We start from the raw sequence: 18,990 nt of genomic DNA, 5'->3' as shown, positions 1-18,990 counted from the left end.
ACTGCATCCCCAGTGGTGCTAGTGCACTCTCTGGACTCACTGCAGTGCATTCCCAGTGGTGCCAGTGCACTCTCTGGACTCACTGAAGTGCATTCTCAGTGGTGCCAGTGCACTCTCTGGACTCACTGCAGTGCATCCCCAGTGGTGCCAGTGCACTCACTGGACTCACTGTACTGCATCCCCAGTGGTGCCAGTGCACTCTCTGGACTCACTGCAGGGCATCCCCAGTGGTGCCAGTGCACTCTCTGGACTCACTGCACTGCATCCCCAGTGGTGCCAGTGCACTCTCTGGACTCACTGCACTGCATCCCCAGTGGTGCCAGTGCTCTCTGTGGACTCACTGCACTGCATCCCCAGTGGAGCCCGTGCACTCTCTGCACTCACTGCACCGCATCCCCAGTGGTGCCCGTGCACTCTCTGGACTCACTGCACTGCATCCCCAGTGGTGCCAGTGCACTCTCTGGACTCACTGCACTGCATCCCCAGTGGTGCCAGTGCACTCTCTGGACTCACTGTACTGCATTCCCAGTGGTGCCAGTGCACTCTCTGGACTCACTGCACTGAATCACCAGTGGTGCCAGTGCACTCTCTGGACTCACTGAAGTACATTCTCAGTGGTGCCAGTGCACTCTCTGGACTCACTGCAGTGCATCCCCAGTGGTGCCAGTGCACTCTCTGGACTCACTGCACTGCATCCCCAGTGGTGCCAGTGCACTCTCTGGACTCACTGCACTGCATTCCCAGTGGTGCCAGTACACTCTCTGCACTCACTGCACTGCATCCCCAGTGGTGCCAGTGCACTCTCTGGACTCACTGCAGTGCATCCCCAGTGGTGCCAGTGCACTCTCTGGACTCACTGCACTGCATCCCCAGTGTTGCCAGTGCACTCTTTGGACTCACTGAAGTGCATCCCCATTGGTGCCAGTGCACTCTCTGGACTAACTGCACTGCATCCCCAGTGGTGCCAGTGCACTCTGTGGACTCACTGCAGTGCATCACCAGTGGTGCCAGTACACTCACTGGACTGACTGCAGTGCATCCCCAGTGGTGCCAGTGCACTCTCTGGACTCACTGCACTGCATCCCCAGTGGTGCCAGTACACTCTCTGGACTCACTGCACTGCATTCCCAGTGGAGCTAGTGCACTCTCTGGACTCCCTGCAGTACATCCCCAGTGGTGCCAGTGCACTCTCTGGACTCACCGCACTGCACCCTGAGTGGTGCCAGTGCACTCTCTGGACTCACTGCACCGCATCCCCAGTGGTGCCATTGCACTCTCTGGAGTCACTGCGCTGCATCTCCAGTGGTGGCAGTGCACTCTCTGGACTCACTGCAGTGCAACCCCAGTGTTGCCAGTGCACTCTCTGGAGTAACTGCAGTGCATCCCCAGTCGTGCCAAAGCACTCTCTGGACTCCCGGCACCGCACCGCCAGTGGTCCCAGGGCACTCTCTGGGCTCACTGCAGTGCATCCCCAGTGGTGCCAGTGTACTCTCTGGAGTCACTGCAGTGCATCCCCAGTGGTGCCAATGCACTCTCTGGACCTCCGGCACCGCATCCCCAGTGGTGCCAGTGCACTCTCTGGACTCACTGCACCGCATCCCCAGTGGTGCCAGTGCACTCTCTGGAGTAACTGCAGTGCATCACCAGTGGTGCCAGTGCACTCACTGGACTCACTGTACTGCATCACCAGTGGTACCAGTGCACTCTCTGGACTCAGTGCACTGCATCCCCAGTGGTTCCAGTGCTTTCACTGGATTCACTGCACTGCATCCCCAGTGGTGCTAGTGCACTCTCTGGACTCACTGCAGTGCATTCCCAGTGGTGCCAGTGCACTCTCTGGACTCACTGAAGTGCATTCTCAGTGGTGCCAGTGCACTCTCTGGACTCACTGCAGTGCATCCCCAGTGGTGCCAGTGCACTCACTGGACTCACTGTACTGCATCCCCAGTGGTGCCAGTGCACTCACTGGACTCACTGCACTGCATCCCCAGTGGTGCCAGTGCACTCTCTGGACTCACTGCACTGCATCCCCAGTGGTGCCAGTGCACTCTCTGGACTCACTGCAGTGCATCCCCAGTGGTGCCAGTGCACCCTCTGGACTCACTGCAGTGCATCCCCAGTGGTGCTAGTGCACTCTGGTCTCACTGCATTGCATCCCCAGTGGTGCCAGTGCACTCTCTGCACTCACTGCACTGCATCCACAGTGGTGCCAGTGCACTCTCTGGACTCACTGCACTGCATCCCCAGTGGTGCCAGTGCACTCTCTGGACTCACTGCACTGCATCCCCAGTGGTGCCAGTACACTCTCTGGATTCACTGCACTGCATCCCCAGTGGTGCTAGTGCACTCTCTGGACTCACAGCAGTGCATTCCCAGTGGTGCCAGTGCACTCTCTGGACTCACTGAAGTGCATTCTCAGTGGTGCCAGTGCACTCTCTGGACTCACTGCAGTGCATCCCCAGTGGTGCCAGTGCACTCACTGGACTCACTGTACTGCATCCCCAGTGGTGCCAGTGCACTCACTGGACTCACTGCACTGCATCCCCAGTGGTGCCAGTGCACTCTCTGGACTCACTGCACTGCATCCCCAGTGGTGCCAGTGCACTCTCTGGACTCACTGCAGTGCATCCCCAGTGGTGCCAGTGCACCCTCTGGACTCACTGCAGTGCATCCCCAGTGGTGCTAGTGCACTCTGGTCTCACTGCATTGCATCCCCAGTGGTGCCAGTGCACTCTCTGCACTCACTGCACTGCATCCACAGTGGTGCCAGTGCACTCTCTGGACTCACTGCACTGCATCCCCAGTGGTGCCAGTGCACTCTCTGGACTCACTGCACTGCATCCCCAGTGGTGCCAGTACACTCTCTGGACTCACTGCACTGCATTCCCAGTGGAGCTAGTGCACTCTCTGGACTCACTGCACTGCATCCCCAGTGTTGCCAGTGCACTCTTTGGACTCAGTGAAGTACATCCCCAGTGGTGCCAGTGCACTCTCTGGACTCACTGCAGTGCATCCCCAGTGGTGCCAGTGCACTCTGTGGACTCACTGCACTGCATCCCCAGTGGTGCCAGTGCACTCTCTCGAGTCACTGCACTACATCCCCAGTGGTGCCAGTGCACTCACTGGACTTACTGTACTGCATCATCAGTGGTGCCAGTGCACTCTCTGGACTCACTGCACTGCATCCCCAGTGGTGCCAGTGCACTCTCTGGACTCACTGCACTGCATCCCCAGTGCTGCCAGTGCACTCACTGGGCTCACTATACTACATCACCAGTGGTGACAGTGCACTCTCTGGACTCACTGCACTGCATCCCCAGTGGTGCCAGTGCACTCTCTGGACTCACTGCAGGGCATCCCCAGTGGTGCCAGTGCACTCTCTGGACTCACTGCACTGCATCCCCATTGGAGCCAGTGCATTCTCTGGACTCACCGCACTGCACCCTGAGTGGTGCCAGTGCACTCTCTGGACTCACTGCACCGCATCCCCAGTGGTGCCATTGCACTCTCTGGAGTCACTGTGCTGCATCTCCAGTGGTGGCAGTGCACTCTCTGGACTCACTGCAGTGCAACCCCAGTGTTGCCAGTGCACTCTCTGGAGTAACTGCAGTGCATCCCCAGTCGTGCCAAAGCACTCTCTGGACCTCCGGCACCGCATCCCCAGTGGTGCCAGTGCACTCTCTGGACTCACTGCACCGCATCCCCAGTGGTGCCAGTGCACTCTCTGGAGTAACTGCAGTGCATCACCAGTGGTGCCAGTGCACTCACTGGACTCACTGTACTGCATCACCAGTGGTGCCAGTGCACTCTCTGGACTCAGTGCACTGCATCCCCAGTGGTTCCAGTGCTTTCACTGGATTCACTGCACTGCATCCCCAGTGGTGCTAGTGCACTCTCTGGACTCACTGCAGTGCATCCCCAGTGGTGCCAGTGCACTCTCTGGACTCACTGAAGTGCATTCTCAGTGGTGCCAGTGCACTCTCTGGACTCACTGCAGTGCATCCCCAGTGGTGCCAGTGCACTCACTGGACTCACTGTACTGCATCCCCAGTGGTGCCAGTGCACTCTCTGGACTCACTGCAGGGCATCCCCAGTGGTGCCAGTGCACTCTCTGGACTCACTGCACTGCATCCCCAGTGGTGCCAGTGCTCTCTGTGGACTCACTGCACTGCATCCCCAGTGGAGCCCGTGCACTCTCTGGACTCACTGCACCGCATCACCAGTGGTGCCCGTGCACTCTCTGGACTCACTGCACTGCATCCCCAGTGGTGCCAGTGCACTCTCTGGACTCACTGCACTGCATCCCCAGTGGTGCCAGTGCACTCTCTGGACTCACTGTACTGCATTCCCAGTGGTGCCAGTGCACTCTCTGGACTCACTGCACTGCATCACCAGTGGTGTCAGTGCACTCTCTGGACTCACTGTACTGCATCCCCAGTGGTGCCAGTGCACTCTCTGGACTCACTGCACTGCAGCCCCAATGGTGCCAGTGCACTCTCTGGACTCACTGCACTACATCCCCAGTATTGCCAGTGCACTCTCTGGACTCACTGCACTGCATCCCCAGTGCTGCCTGTGCACTCTCTGGACTCACTGCACTGCATCCCCAGTGGTGCCACTGCACTCTCTGGACTCACTGCACTGCATCCCCAGTGGTGCCAGTGCACTCTCTGGAATCACTGCACTGCATCCCCAGTATTGCCAGTGCACTCTCTGGACTCGCTGCAGTGCATCCCCAGTGTTGCCAGTGCACTCTCTGGAATCGCTGCACTGCATCCCCAGTGGTGCCAGTGCACTCTCTGGACTCACTGCACTGCATCCCCAGTGGTGCCAGTGCACTCTTTGGACTCACTGAAGTGCATTCTCAGTGGTGCCAGTGCACTCTCTGGACTCACTGCACTGCATCCCCAGTGGTGCCAGTGCACTCTCTGGACTCACTGTAGTGCATCCCCAGTGGAGCCCGTGCACTCTCTGGACTCACTGCACTGCATCCCCAGTGGTGCCAGTGCACTCTGTGGACTCACTGCACTGCATCCTCAGTGGTGCTAGTGCACTCTGTGGACTCACTGCACTGCATCCACAATGGTGCCAGTGCACTCTCTGGACTCACTGAAGAGCATTCTCAGTGGTGCCAGTGCACTCTCTGGACTCACTGCACTGCATCCCCAGTGGTGCCAGTGCACTCTCTGGAGTAACTGCAGTGCATCACCAGTGGTGCCAGTGCACTCTCTGGACTCACTGCACTGCATCCCCAGTGGTGCCAGTGCACTCTCTGGACTCACTGTACTGCATCCCCAGTGTTGCCAGTGCACTCGCCGGAGTAACAGCAATGCATCCCCAGGGGTACCAAAGCACTCTCTGGACTCCCGGCACTGCATCCCCAGTGGTGCCAGTGCACTCTCTGGACTCACTGCAGTGCATCCCCAGTGGTGCCAGTGCACTCTCTGGACTCACTGCAGTGCATCCCCAGTGGTGCCAATGCACTCTCTGGACTTGCTGCACTGCATCCCCAGTGGTGCCAGTGCACTCTCTGGACTCACTGCACTGCATCCCCAGTGGTGCCAGTGCTCTCTGTGGACTCACTGCACTGCATCCCCAGTGGAGCCCGTGCACTCTCTGGACTCACTGCACCGCATCCCCAGTGGTGCCCGTGCACTCTCTGGACTCACTGCACTGCATCCCCAGTGGTGCCAGTGCAATCTCTGGACTCACTGCACTGCATCCCCAGTGGTGCCAGTGCACTCTCTGGACTCACTGTACTGCATCCCCAGTGGTGCCAGTGCACTCTCTGGACTCACTGCACTGCATCCCCAGTGGTGCCAGTGCACACTCTGGACTCACTGTACTGCATCCCCAGTGGTGCCAGTGCACTCTCTGGACTCACTGCACCGCATCCCCACTGGTGCCATTGCACTCTCTGGAGTCACTGCGCTGCATCCCCAGTGGTGCCAGTGCACTCTCTGGAGTCACGGCACTGCATCCCCAGTGGTGCCAGTGCACTCTCTGGACTCAGTACACTGCATCCCCAGTGGTTCCAGTGCATTCACTGGACTCACTGTACTGCATCTCCAGTGGTGCCAGTGCACTCTGTGGACTCACTGCACTGCATCCTCAGTGGTGCTAGTGCACTCTGTGGACTCACTGCAGTGCATCCCCAATGGTGCCAGTGCACTCTCTGGACTCACTGAAGAGCATTCTCAGTGGTGCCAGTGCACTCTCTGGACTCACTGCACTGCATCCCCAGTGGTGCCAGTGCACTCTCTGGAGTAACTGCAGTGCATCACCAGTGGTGCCAGTGCACTCTCTGGACTCACTGCACTGCATCCCCAGTGGTGCCAGTGCACTCTCTGGACTCACTGCACTGCATCCCCAGTGGTGCTAGTGCACTCTCTGGACTCACTGCAGTGCATTCCCAGTGGTGCCAGTGCACTCTCTGGACTCACTGAAGTGCATTCTCAGTGGTGCCAGTGCACTCTCTGGACTCACTGCAGTGCATCCCCAGTGGTGCCAGTGCACTCACTGGACTCACTGTACTGCATCCCCAGTGGTGCCAGTGCACTCTCTGGACTCACTGCAGGGCATCCCCAGTGGTGCCAGTGCACTCTCTGAACTCACTGCACTGCATCCCCAGTGGTGCCAGTGCACTCTCTGGACTCACTGCACTGCATCCCCAGTGGTGCCAGTGCTCTCTGTGGACTCACTGCACTGCATCCCCAGTGGAGCCCGTGCACTCTCTGCACTCACTGCACCGCATCCCCAGTGGTGCCCGTGCACTCTCTGGACTCACTGCACTGCATCCCCAGTGGTGCCAGTGCACTCTCTGGACTCACTGCACTGCATCCCCAGTGGTGCCAGTGCACTCTCTGGACTCACTGTACTGCATTCCCAGTGGTGCCAGTGCACTCTCTGGACTCACTGCACTGCATCACCAGTGGTGCCAGTGCACTCTCTGGACTCACTGAAGTACATTCTCAGTGGTGCCAGTGCACTCTCTGGACTCACTGCAGTGCATCCCCAGTGGTGCCAGTGCACTCTCTGGACTCACTGCACTGCATCCCCAGTGGTGCCAGTGCACTCTCTGGACTCACTGCACTGCATTCCCAGTGGTGCCAGTACACTCTCTGCACTCACTGCACTGCATCCCCAGTGGTGCCAGTGCACTCTCTGGACTCACTGCAGTGCATCCCCAGTGGTGCCAGTGCACTCTCTGGACTCACTGCACTGCATCCCCAGTGTTGCCAGTGCACTCTTTGGACTCACTGAAGTGCATCCCCATTGGTGCTAGTGCACTCTCTGGACTAACTGCACTGCATCCCCAGTGGTGCCAGTGCACTCTGTGGACTCACTGCAGTGCATCACCAGTGGTGCCAGTACACTCACTGGACTGACTGCAGTGCATCCCCAGTGGTGCCAGTGCACTCTCTGGACTCACTGCACTGCATCCCCAGTGGTGCCAGTACACTCTCTGGACTCACTGCACTGCATTCCCAGTGGAGCTAGTGCACTCTCTGGACTCCCTGCAGTACATCCCCAGTGGTGCCAGTGCACTCTCTGGACTCACCGCACTGCACCCTGAGTGGTGCCAGTGCACTCTCTGGACTCACTGCACCGCATCCCCAGTGGTGCCATTGCACTCTCTGGAGTCACTGCGCTGCATCTCCAGTGGTGGCAGTGCACTCTCTGGACTCACTGCAGTGCAACCCCAGTGTTGCCAGTGCACTCTCTGGAGTAACTGCAGTGCATCCCCAGTCGTGCCAAAGCACTCTCTGGACTCCCGGCACCGCACCGCCAGTGGTCCCAGGGCACTCTCTGGGCTCACTGCAGTGCATCCCCAGTGGTGCCAGTGTACTCTCTGGAGTCACTGCAGTGCATCCCCAGTGGTGCCAATGCACTCTCTGGACCTCCGGCACCGCATCCCCAGTGGTGCCAGTGCACTCTCTGGACTCACTGCACCGCATCCCCAGTGGTGCCAGTGCACTCTCTGGAGTAACTGCAGTGCATCACCAGTGGTGCCAGTGCACTCACTGGACTCACTGTACTGCATCACCAGTGGTGCCAGTGCACTCTCTGGACTCAGTGCACTGCATCCCCAGTGGTTCCAGTGCTTTCACTGGATTCACTGCACTGCATCCCCAGTGGTGCTAGTGCACTCTCTGGACTCACTGCAGTGCATTCCCAGTGGTGCCAGTGCACTCTCTGGACTCACTGAAGTGCATTCTCAGTGGTGCCAGTGCACTCTCTGGACTCACTGCAGTGCATCCCCAGTGGTGCCAGTGCACTCACTGGACTCACTGTACTGCATCCCCAGTGGTGCCAGTGCACTCACTGGACTCACTGCACTGCATCCCCAGTGGTGCCAGTGCACTCTCTGGACTCACTGCACTGCATCCCCAGTGGTGCCAGTGCACTCTCTGGACTCACTGCAGTGCATCCCCAGTGGTGCCAGTGCACCCTCTGGACTCACTGCAGTGCATCCCCAGTGGTGCTAGTGCACTCTGGTCTCACTGCATTGCATCCCCAGTGGTGCCAGTGCACTCTCTGCACTCACTGCACTGCATCCACAGTGGTGCCAGTGCACTCTCTGGACTCACTGCACTGCATCCCCAGTGGTGCCAGTGCACTCTCTGGACTCACTGCACTGCATCCCCAGTGGTGCCAGTGCACTCTCTGGACTCACTGCGCTGCATCGTCAGTGGTGCCAGTGCACTCTCTGGACACACTGAAGTGCATTCTCAGTGGTGCCAGTGCACTCTCTGAACTCACTGCACTGCATCCCCAGTGGTGCCAGTGCACTCTCTGGACTCCCGGCACCGCATCCCCATTGGTGCCAGTGCACTCTCTGGAAAGACTGCACTGCATCCCCAGTGGTGCCAGTGCACTCTCTGGACTCACTGCACTGCATCCCCAGTGGTGTCAGTGCACTCTCTGGAGTCACTGCGCTGCATCCCCAGTGGTGCCAGTGCACTCCCTGGACCAACTGCACTGCTCCAGCCGCGGCAGCCGCTCCAGCCACCGTAGCCCTCCAGCCGTGGCAGCCGCTCCACTCGGTAGCGGCTGGAGCGGCTGCCGCGGCTGGAGCGGCTAAAACGGCTGCCGCGGCTGGCGCGGATGTAGGGGCTGGAGCGGCTGCCGCGGCTGGATCGGCTGGAGCGGCTGCCGCGGCTGGAGCGTCTACCGCGTCTGGAGGGGCTACCGCGGCTGCAGCGGTTGACTCGGCTGGAGCGGATGCCGAGGCTGGAGCGGCACTCTCTGGACTCACTGCACTGCATCCCCAGTGGTGCCAGTGCACTCTCTGGACTCACTGCACTGCATCCCCAGTGGTGCTAGTGCACTCTCTGGACTCACTGCAGTGCATCCCGAGTGGTGCCAGTGCACTCTCTGGACTCACTGCAGTGCATCCCCAGTGGTGCCAGTGCACTCTCTGGACTCACTGCAGTGCATCCCCAGTGGTGCCAGTACACTCACTGGACTCACTGCACTGCATCCCCAGTGGTGCCAGGGCACTCTCTGCAGACACTGCAGTGCATCACCAAAGGTGACAGCACACTCTCTGGACTCACTGCACTGCTCCAGCCGCGGCAGACTCTCCAACCGCGGCAGCCGCTCCAGCCGCTGCAGCCGCGGTAGGCCCTCCAGCCGCGGCACACGCTCTAGACGCTCCAACCGCGTCAGCCTCTCCAGCCGCGTCAGCCTCTCCAGCCGCGGCAGCCCCTCCAGCCGCGGCAGCCGCTCCAGCCGCGGCAGCGCGGCAGCCGCTCCAAACGCGGCAGGCGCTCCAGCCGCGGCAGCCGCTCCATCCGCTCCAGCCGCGGCAGCCGCTCCAGCCTCTACCGAGTGGAGAGGCTGCCACGGCTGGAGCGGTTGCCGCGGTTGGAGCGCCTGCCGCGTTTGGAGCGGCTACCGCAGCTGCAGCGGCTGGAGCGGCTGGAGCGGCTTCCGCGGTCGGAGAGTCTGGCGCGTATGCCGCGGACGGAGCGGCTGCCGCGGCTGGAGCGGCTCCTGCGGCTGCCGCGGCTGCCGAGGCTGGAGGGCTACCGCGGCTGGAGCGACTGCCGCGGCTGGAGCAGTGCAGTGAATCCAGAGAGTGCACTGGCAGCACTGGGGATGCAGTGCAGTGAGTCCAGAGAGTGCACTGTCACTTTTGGGGATGCACTGCAGTGTCTGCAGAGAATGCCCTGGCAGCACTGGGGATGCAGTGCAGTGAGTCCAGAGAGTGCACTGGCACAACTGGGGATGAAGTGCAGTGAGTCCAGTGAGTGTACTGGCACCACTGGGGATGCACTGCACTGAGTCCAGAGAGTGCACTGGCACCACTGGGGATGCCCTGCAGTGAGTCCAGAGAGTGCACTGGCACCACAGGGGATGCAGTGCAGTGAGTCCAGAGAGTGCACTGGCACCACTGGGGATGCACTGCAGTGAGTCCAGAGAGTGCACTGGCACCACTGGGGATGCACTTCAGTGAGTGCAGAGTGTGCACTGGCACCACTGGGGATGCAGTACAGTGAGTCCAGAGATTGCACTGGCACCACTGAGAATGCACTTCAGTGTGTCCAGGGTGTTCACTGGCACCACTGGGGATGCATTGCAGTGAGTCCAGAGAGTGCACTGGCACCACTCGGGATGCAGTGGAGTGAGTCCAGAGAGTGCACTAGCACCACTGAGAATGCACTTCAGTGTGTCCAGAGAGTGCACTGGCACCACTGGGGGATGCACTGCAGTGAGTCCAGAGAGTGCACTAGCACCACTGGGGATGCAGTGCAGTGAGTCCAGAGAGTGCACTGGCACCACTGGGGATGCAGTGCAGTGAGTCCAGAGAGTGCCGCTCCAGCCTCGGCATCCGCTCCAACCGAGTCAACCGCTGCAGCCGCGGTAGCCCCTCCAGAAGCGGTTGACGCTCCAGCCGCGGCAGCCGCTCCAGCCGCTCCAGCCGCGGAAGCCGCTCCATCCCCTACATCCGCGCCAGCCGCGGCAGCAGTTCCAGCCGCTCCAGCCGCGGCAGCCGCTCCAGCCGCTACCGAGTGGAGCGGCTGCCACGGCTGGAGGGCTACCACGGCTGGAGCGCCTGCCGCGGCTGGAGCAGTGCAGTGAGTCCAGGGAGTGTACTGGCACCATTGGGGATGCAGCGCAGTGACTCCAGAGAGTGCACTGACACCACTGGGGATGCAGTGCAGTGAGTCCAGAGAGTGCACTGGCACATGTGGGGATGCACTGCAGTGAGTCCAGAGAGTGCACTGGCACCATTCGGGATGCAGAGCAGTGAGTCAAGAGAGTGCACTGGCACCACTGGGGATGCAGTGCAGTGAGTCCAGAGAGTGCACTGGCACCAATGGGGATGCAGTGCAGTGAGTCCAGAGAGTGCACTGGCACCACTGGGGATGCAGTGCAGTGAGTCCAGAGAGTGCACTGGCACCACTGGGGATGCAGTGCAGTGAGTCCAGAGAGTGCACTGGCACCAATGGGGATGCACTGCAGTGAGTTCAGAGAGTGCACTGGCACCACTGGGGATGCACTTCAGTGAGTCCAGAGAGTGCACTGGCACCACTCAGGGTGCAGTGCGGTGAGTCCAGAGAGTGCACTGGCACCACTGGGGATGCACTGCAGTGAGTCCAGAGAGTACACTGGCACCACTGGGGATGCAGTGCAGTGAGTCCAGAGAGTGCACTGGCACCACTGGGGATGCAATTAAGTGAGTGCAGAGAGTGCACTGGCACCACTGGGGATGCACTGCAGTGAGTCCAGAGTGCACTAGCACCACTGGGGATGCAGTGCAGTGAGTCCAGAGAGTGCACTGGCACCACTGGGGATGCACTGCAGTGAGTACAGAGAGTGCACTGGCACCACTGGGGATGCACTTCAGTGAGTGCAGAGAGTGCACTGGCACCACTGGGGATGCAGTGCAGTGAGTCCAGAGAGTGCACTGGCACCACTGAGAATGCACTTCAGTGTGTCCAGAGTGTGCACTGGCATCACTGGGGATGCACTGCAGTGATTCCAGAGAGTGCACTAGCACCACTGTGGATGCAGTGGAGTGAGTCCAGAGAGTGCACTGGCACCACTGGGGATGCACTGCAGTGAGTCCAGAGAGTGTACTGGCACCACTGTGGATGCAGTGCAGTGAGTCCAGAGAGTGCCGCTCCAGCCTCGGCATCCGCTCCAGCCGCGTCAACCGCTCCAGCCGCGGTAGCCCCTTCAGCCGCGGCACACGCTCTAGACGCTCCAACCGCTTCAGCCTCTCCAGCCGCGTTAGCCCCTCCAGCCGCGGCAGACGCTCCAGCCACGGCAGCCGCTCCAGCCGCGGCAGCGCGGCAGCCGCTCCAAACGCCGCAGGCGCTCCAGCCGCGGCAGCCGCTCCAGCCGCTCCAGCCGCGGCAGACGCTCCAGCCGCTACCGAGTGGAGCGGCTGCCACGGCTGGAGCGGTTGCCGCGGTTGGAGCGCCTGCCGCGTTTGGAGCGGCTACCGCGGCAGCAGCGGCTGGAGCGGCTGGAGAGGCTGCCGCGGTCGGAGAGTCTGGCGCGTATACCGCGGACGGAGCGGCTGCCGCGGCTGGAGCGGCTGCCGCGGCTGCCGCGGCTGCCGAGGCTGGAGGGCTACCGCGGCTGGAGCGACTGCCGCGGCTGGAGCAGTGCAGTGAATCCAGAGAGTGCACTGGCACCACTGGGGATGCAGTGCAGTGAGTCCAGAGAGTGCACTGTCACCTTTGGGGATGCACTGCAGTGTCTGCAGAGAGTGCCCTGGCAGCACTGGGGATGCAGTGCAGTGAGTCCAGAGAGTGCACTGGCACCACTGGGGATGCACTGCAGTGAGTCCAGAGAGTGCACTGGCACCACTGGTGATGCAGTGCAGTGAGTCCAGAGAGTGCACTGGCACCACTGGAGATGCAGTACAGTGAGTCCAGTGAATGCACTGGAACCACTGGGGATGCAGTGCACTGAGTCCAGAGAGTGCACTGGCACCACTGGGGATGCACTTCAGTGAGTGCAGAGAGTGCACTGGCACCACTGGGGATGCAGTGCAGTGAGTCCAGAGTGCACTAGCACCACTGGGAATGCACTGCAGTGAGTCCAGAGGGTGCACTGGCACCACTGGGGATGCACTGCAGTGAGTACAGAGAGTGCACTGGCACCACTGGGGATGCAGTGAAGTGAGTGCAGAGAGTGCACTGGCACCACTGGGAATGCAGTGCAGTGAGTCCAGAGAGTGCACTGGCACCACTGGGGATGCACTTCAGTGTGTCCAGAGTGTGCACTGGCACCACTGGAGATGCAGTGCAGTGAGTCCAGAGAGTGTACTGGCACCACTGGGGATGCAGTGCAGTGAGTCCAGAGAGTGCACTGGCTCCAGCCTCGGCATCCGCTCCAGCCGCGTCAACCGCTCCAGCCGCGGTAGCCCCTCCAGCCGCGGCACACGCTCTAGACGCTCCAACCGCGTCAGCCTCTCCAGCCGCGTCAGCCTCTCCAGCCGCGGCAGCCCCTCCAGCCGCGGCAGCCGCTCCAGCCGCGGCAGCGCGGCAGCCGCTCCAAACGCGGCAGGCGCTCCAGCCGCGGCAGCCGCTCCATCCGCTCCAGCCGCGGCAGCCGCTCCAGCCTCTACCGAGTGGAGCGGCTGCCACGGCTGGAGCGGTTGCCGCGGTTGGAGCGCCTGCCGCGTTTGGAGCGGCTACCGCGGCTGCAGCGGCTGGAGCGGCTGGAGCGGCTGCCGCGGTCGGAGAGTCTGGCGCGTATGCCGCGGACGGAGCGGCTGCCGCGGCTGGAGCGGCTCCTGCGGCTGCCGCGGCTGCCGAGGATGGAGGGCTACCGCGGCTGGAGCGACTGCCGCGGCTGGAGCAGTGCAGTGAATCCAGAGAGTGCACTGGCACCACTGGGGATGCAGTGCAGTGAGTCCAGAGAGTGCACTGTCACCTTTGGGGATGCACTGCAGTGTCTGCAGAGAATGCCCTGGCAGCACTGGGGATGCAGTGCAGTGAGTCCAGAGAGTGCACTGGCACAACTGGGGATGAAGTGCAGTGAGTCCAGTGAGTGTACTGGCACCACTGGGGATGCACTGCAGTGACTCCAGAGAGTGCACTGGCACCACTGGGGATACAGCGCAGTGACTCCAGAGAGTGCACTGGCACCTCTGGGGATGCACTGCAGTGAGTCCAGAGAGTGCACTGGCACCACTGGGGATGCACTGCAGTGAGTCCAGAGAGTGCACTGGCACCACTGGGGATGCACTTCAGTGAGTGCAGAGAGTGCACTGGCACCACTGGGGATGCAGTACAGTGAGTCCAGAGAGTGCCGCTCCAGTCTCGGCATCCGCTCCAACCGAGTCAACCGCTGCAGCCGCGGTAGCCCCTCTAGAAGCGGTTGACGCTCCAGCCGCGGCAGCCGCTCCAGCCGCTCCAGCCGCGGCAGCCGCTCCAGCCCCTACATCCGCGCCAGCCGCGGCAGCAGTTCCAGCCGCTCCAGCCGCGGCAGCCGCTCCAGCCGCTACCGAGTGGAGCGGCTGCCACGGCTGGAGGGCTACCGCGGCTGGAGCGGCTGCCGCGGCTGGAGCAGTGCAGTGAGTCCAGGGAGTGTACTGGCACCACTGGGGATGCAGCGCAGTGACTCCAGAGAGTGCACTGACACCACTGGGGATGCAGTGCAGTGAGTCCAGAGAGTGCACTGGCACCACTGGGGATGCAGTGCAGTGAGTCCAGAGAGTGCACTGGCACCATTCGGGATGCAGTGCAGTGAGTCAAGAGAGTGCACTGGCACCACTGGGGATGCAGTGCAGTGAGTCCAGAGAGTGCACTGGCACCAATGGGGATGCAGTGCAGTGAGTCCAGAGAGTGCACTGGCACCACAGGGTATGCACTAGAGTGAGTCCAGAGAGTGCACTGGCACCAATGGGGATGCAGTGCAGTGAGTCCAGAGAGTGCACTGGCACCTCTGGGGATGCACTGCAGTGAGTCCAGAGAGTGCACTGGCACCACTGGGGATGCACTGCAGTGAGTCCAGAGAGTGCACTGGCACCACTGGGGATGCACTTCAGTGAGTGCAGAGAGTGCACTGGCACCACTGGGGATGCAGTACAGTGAGTCCAGAGATTGCACTGGCACCACTGAGAATGCACTTCAGTGTGTCCAGAGTGTTCACTGGCACCACTGGGGATGCACTGCAGTGAGTCCAGAGAGTGCACTGGCACCACTCGGGATGCAGTGGAGTGAGTCCAGAGAGTGCACTAGCACCACTGAGAATGCACTTCAGTGTGTCCAGAGAGTGCACTGGCACCACTGGGGGATGCACTGCAGTGAGTCCAGAGAGTGCACTAGCACCACTGGGGATGCAGTGCAGTGAGTCCAGAGAGTGCACTGGCACCACTGGGGATGCAGTGCAGTGAGTCCAGAGAGTGCCGCTCCAGTCTCGGCATCCGCTCCAACCGAGTCAACCGCTGCAGCCGCGGTAGCCCCTCTAGAAGCGGTTGACGCTCCAGCCGCGGCAGCCGCTCCAGCCGCTCCAGCCGCGGCAGCCGCTCCAGCCCCTACATCCGCGCCAGCCGCGGCAGCAGTTCCAGCCGCTCCAGCCGCGGCAGCCGCTCCAGCCGCTACCGAGTGGAGCGGCTGCCACGGCTGGAGGGCTACCGCGGCTGGAGCGGCTGCCGCGGCTGGAGCAGTGCAGTGAGTCCAGGGAGTGTACTGGCACCACTGGGGATGCAGCGCAGTGACTCCAGAGAGTGCACTGACACCACTGGGGATGCAGTGCAGTGAGTCCAGAGAGTGCACTGGCACATGTGGGGATGCACTGCAGTGAGTCCAGAGAGTGCACTGGCACCATTCGGGATGCAGTGCAGTGAGTCAAGAGAGTGCACTGGCACCACTGGGGATGCAGTGCAGTGAGTCCAGAGAGTGCACTGGCACCAATGGGGATGCAGTGCAGTGAGTCCAGAGAGTGCACTGGCACCACAGGGTATGCACTAGAGTGAGTCCAGAGAGTGCACTGGCACCAATGGGGATGCAGTGCAGTGAGTCCAGAGAGTGCACTGGCACCACTGGGGATGCAGTGCAGTGAGTCCAGAGAGTGCACTGGCACCACTGGGGATGCACTTCAGTGAGTCCAGAGAGTGCACTGGCACCACTGGGGATGCAGTGCAGTGAGTCCAGAGAGTGCACTGGCACCACTGGGGATGCAGTGCAGTGAGTCCAGAGAGTGCACTGGCACCACTGGGGATGCAGTGCAGTGAGTCCAGAGAGTGCACTGGCACCAATGGGGATGCAGTGCAGTGAGTTCAGAGAGTGCACTGGCACCACTGGGGATGCACTTCAGTGAGTCCAGAGAGTGCACTGGCACCACTCAGGGTGCAGTGCGGTGAGTCCAGAGAGTGCACTGGCACCACTGGGGATGCACTGCAGTGAGTCCAGAGAGTACACTGGCACCACTGGGGATGCAGTGCAGTGAGTCCAGAGAGTGCACTGACACCACTGGGGATGCAATTAAGTGAGTGCAGAGAGTGCACTGGCACCACTGGGGATGCACTGCAGTGAGTCCAGAGAGTGCACTGGCACCACTGGGGATGCAGTGACGAGAGTCCAGGGAGTGCACTGGCACCACTGGGGATGCAGCGCAGTGACTCTAGAGAGTGCACTAGCACCATTGGGGATGCACTGCAGTGAGTCCAGAGAGTGCACTGGCCCCAATGGGGATGCACTGCAGTGAGTCCAGAGAGTGCACTGGCACCACTGGGGATGCAGTGCAGTGAGTCCAGAGAGTGCACTGGCACCACTGGGGATGCAGTGCAGTGAGTCCAGAGAGTGCACTGGCACCACTGGGGATGCACTGCAGTGAGTCCAGAGAGTGCACTGGCACCATTGGGGATGCAGTGCAGTGAGACCAGAGAGCTCACTGGCACCACTGGGGAAGCAGTGCAGTGAGTCCAGAGAGTGCAGTGGCACCACTGGTGATGCAGTGCAGTGAGTCCAGAGAGTGCATTGGCAGCACTGGGGATGCAGTGCAGTGAGTCCACAGAGTGCACTGGCACCACTGGGGTTGCAGTTCAGTGAGACCAGAGAGTGCACTGGCACCACTGGGGATGCACTGCAGTCAGTCCAGAGAGTGCACTGGCACCACTGGAGATGCAGTACAGTGAGTCCAGTGAATGCACTGGCAGCACAGGGGTTGCAGTGCAGTGAGTCCAGAGAGTGCACTGGCACCACTGGTGATGCAGTTTAGTGAGTCCAGAGAGTGCACTGGCACCACTGGGGATGCAGTGCAGTGAGTCCAGTGAGTGTACAGGCACCACTGGGGATGCAGTGCAGTGAGTCCAGAGAGTGCACTGGCACCACTGAGAATGCACTTCAGTGTGTCCAGAGACTACACTGGAACCACTGGGGATGCAGTGCAGTGAGTCCAGAGAGTGCACTGGCACCACTGGTGATGCACTGCAGTGAGTCCAGAGAGTGCACTGGCACCACTGTGGATGCAGTGCAGTGAGTCCACAGAGAGCACTGGCACCACTGGGGATGCAGTGCAGTGAGTCCAGAGAGTGCACTGGCACCACTGGGGATGCACTGCAGTGAGTCCAGAGAGTGCACTAGCACCACTGGGGATGCTGTGCAGTGAGTGCAGAGAGTGCACTGGCACCAGTGGAGATGCAGTCCTGTGTGTCCAGTGAATGCACTGGCACCACTGGGGATGCAGTGCAGTGAGTCCAGAGAGTGCACTGGCACCACTGGGGATGCAGTATAGTGAGTCCAGAGAGTGCACTGGCACCAATGGGGATGCAGTGCAGTGAGTCCAGAGAGTGCACTGGCACCACTGGGGATGCACTGCAGTGAGTCCAGAGAGTGCACTGGCACCACTGGGCATGCAGTGCAGTGAGTCCAGAGAGGTCACTGGCACCACTGGGGATGCACTGCAGTGAGTCCAGAGAGTGCACTGGCGCCACTGGGGATGCAGTGCAGTGAGTCCAGAGAATGCACTGGCACCACTGGGGATGCAGTGCAGTGAGTCCAGAGAGTGCACTGGCACCACTGGGGATGCACTTCAGTGAGTCCAGAGAGTGCACTGGCACCACTGGGGATGCACTGCAGTGAGTCCAGAATGTGCACTGGCACCACTGGGGATGCAGTACAGTGAGTCCAGAGAGTGCACTGGCACCACTGGGGATGCAGTGCAGTGAGTCCAGAGAATGCACTGGCACCACTAGGGATGCAGTGCAGTGAGTCCAGAGAGTGCACTGGCACCACTGGGGATGCACTTCAGTGAGTCCAGAGAGTGCACTGGCACCACTGGGGATGCAGTGCAGTGAGTCCAGAGAGTGCACTGGCACCACTGGGGATGCAGTACAGTGAGTCTAGAGAGTGCACTGGCACCACTGGGGATGCAGTACAGTGAGTCCAGAGAGTGCACTGGCACCACTGGGGATGCAGTGCAGTGAGTCCAGAGAGTGCACTGGCACCACTGGTGATGCAGTTTAGTGAAACCAGAGAGTGCACTGGCACCACTGGGGATGCAGTGCAGTGAGTCCAGTGAGTGTACTGGCACCACTGGGGATGCAGTGCAGTGAGTCCAGAGAGTGCACTGGCACCACTGAGAATGCACTTCAGTGTGTCCAGAGACTACACTGGAACCACTGGGGATGCAGTGCAGTGAGTCCAGAGAGTGCACTGGCACCACTGGGGATGCAGTGCACTGAGTCCAGAGAGTGCACTGGCACCACTGGTGATGCAGTGCAGTGAGTCCAGAGAGTGCACTGGCACCACTGTGGATGCAGTGCAGTGAGTCCACAGAGAGCACTGGCACCACTGGGGATGCACTGCAGTGAGTCCAGAGAGTGCACTGGCACCACTGGGGATGCACTGCAGTGAGTCCAGAGAGTGCACTAGCACCACTGGGGATGCTGTGCAGTGAGTGCAGAGAGTGCACTGGCACCACTCGGGATGCAGTGCAGTCAGTCCAGTGAGTGTACTGGCACCACTGGGGATGCACTGCAGTGAATCCAAGGAGTGCACTGGCACCACTGAGAATGCA

General features: G+C 60.9%; 1 protein-coding gene across 1 annotated transcript in view; it reads left to right on the top strand.

The window, feature by feature from the left end:
• LOC308185588 (uncharacterized protein) overlaps positions 1-18,532 on the top strand; it is a 511,248-nt gene extending 492,716 nt beyond the window's left edge. The window contains exon 2 of the mRNA XM_080573924.1: positions 18,406-18,532. The gene's annotated coding sequence lies outside the window, so the exon portion shown is untranslated. The remainder of the gene's footprint in view (positions 1-18,405) is intronic.
• Positions 18,533-18,990: the final 458 nt, after the last annotated feature.

The sequence above is a fragment of the Anser brachyrhynchus genome (genome assembly GCF_964034855.1).
Source record: "Anser brachyrhynchus genome assembly, chromosome: Z".
NCBI lineage: Eukaryota > Metazoa > Chordata > Aves > Anseriformes > Anatidae > Anser > Anser brachyrhynchus.
Note: the sequence above shows the minus strand (reverse complement) of the source record. Positions and strands in the feature narration are given on the sequence as shown.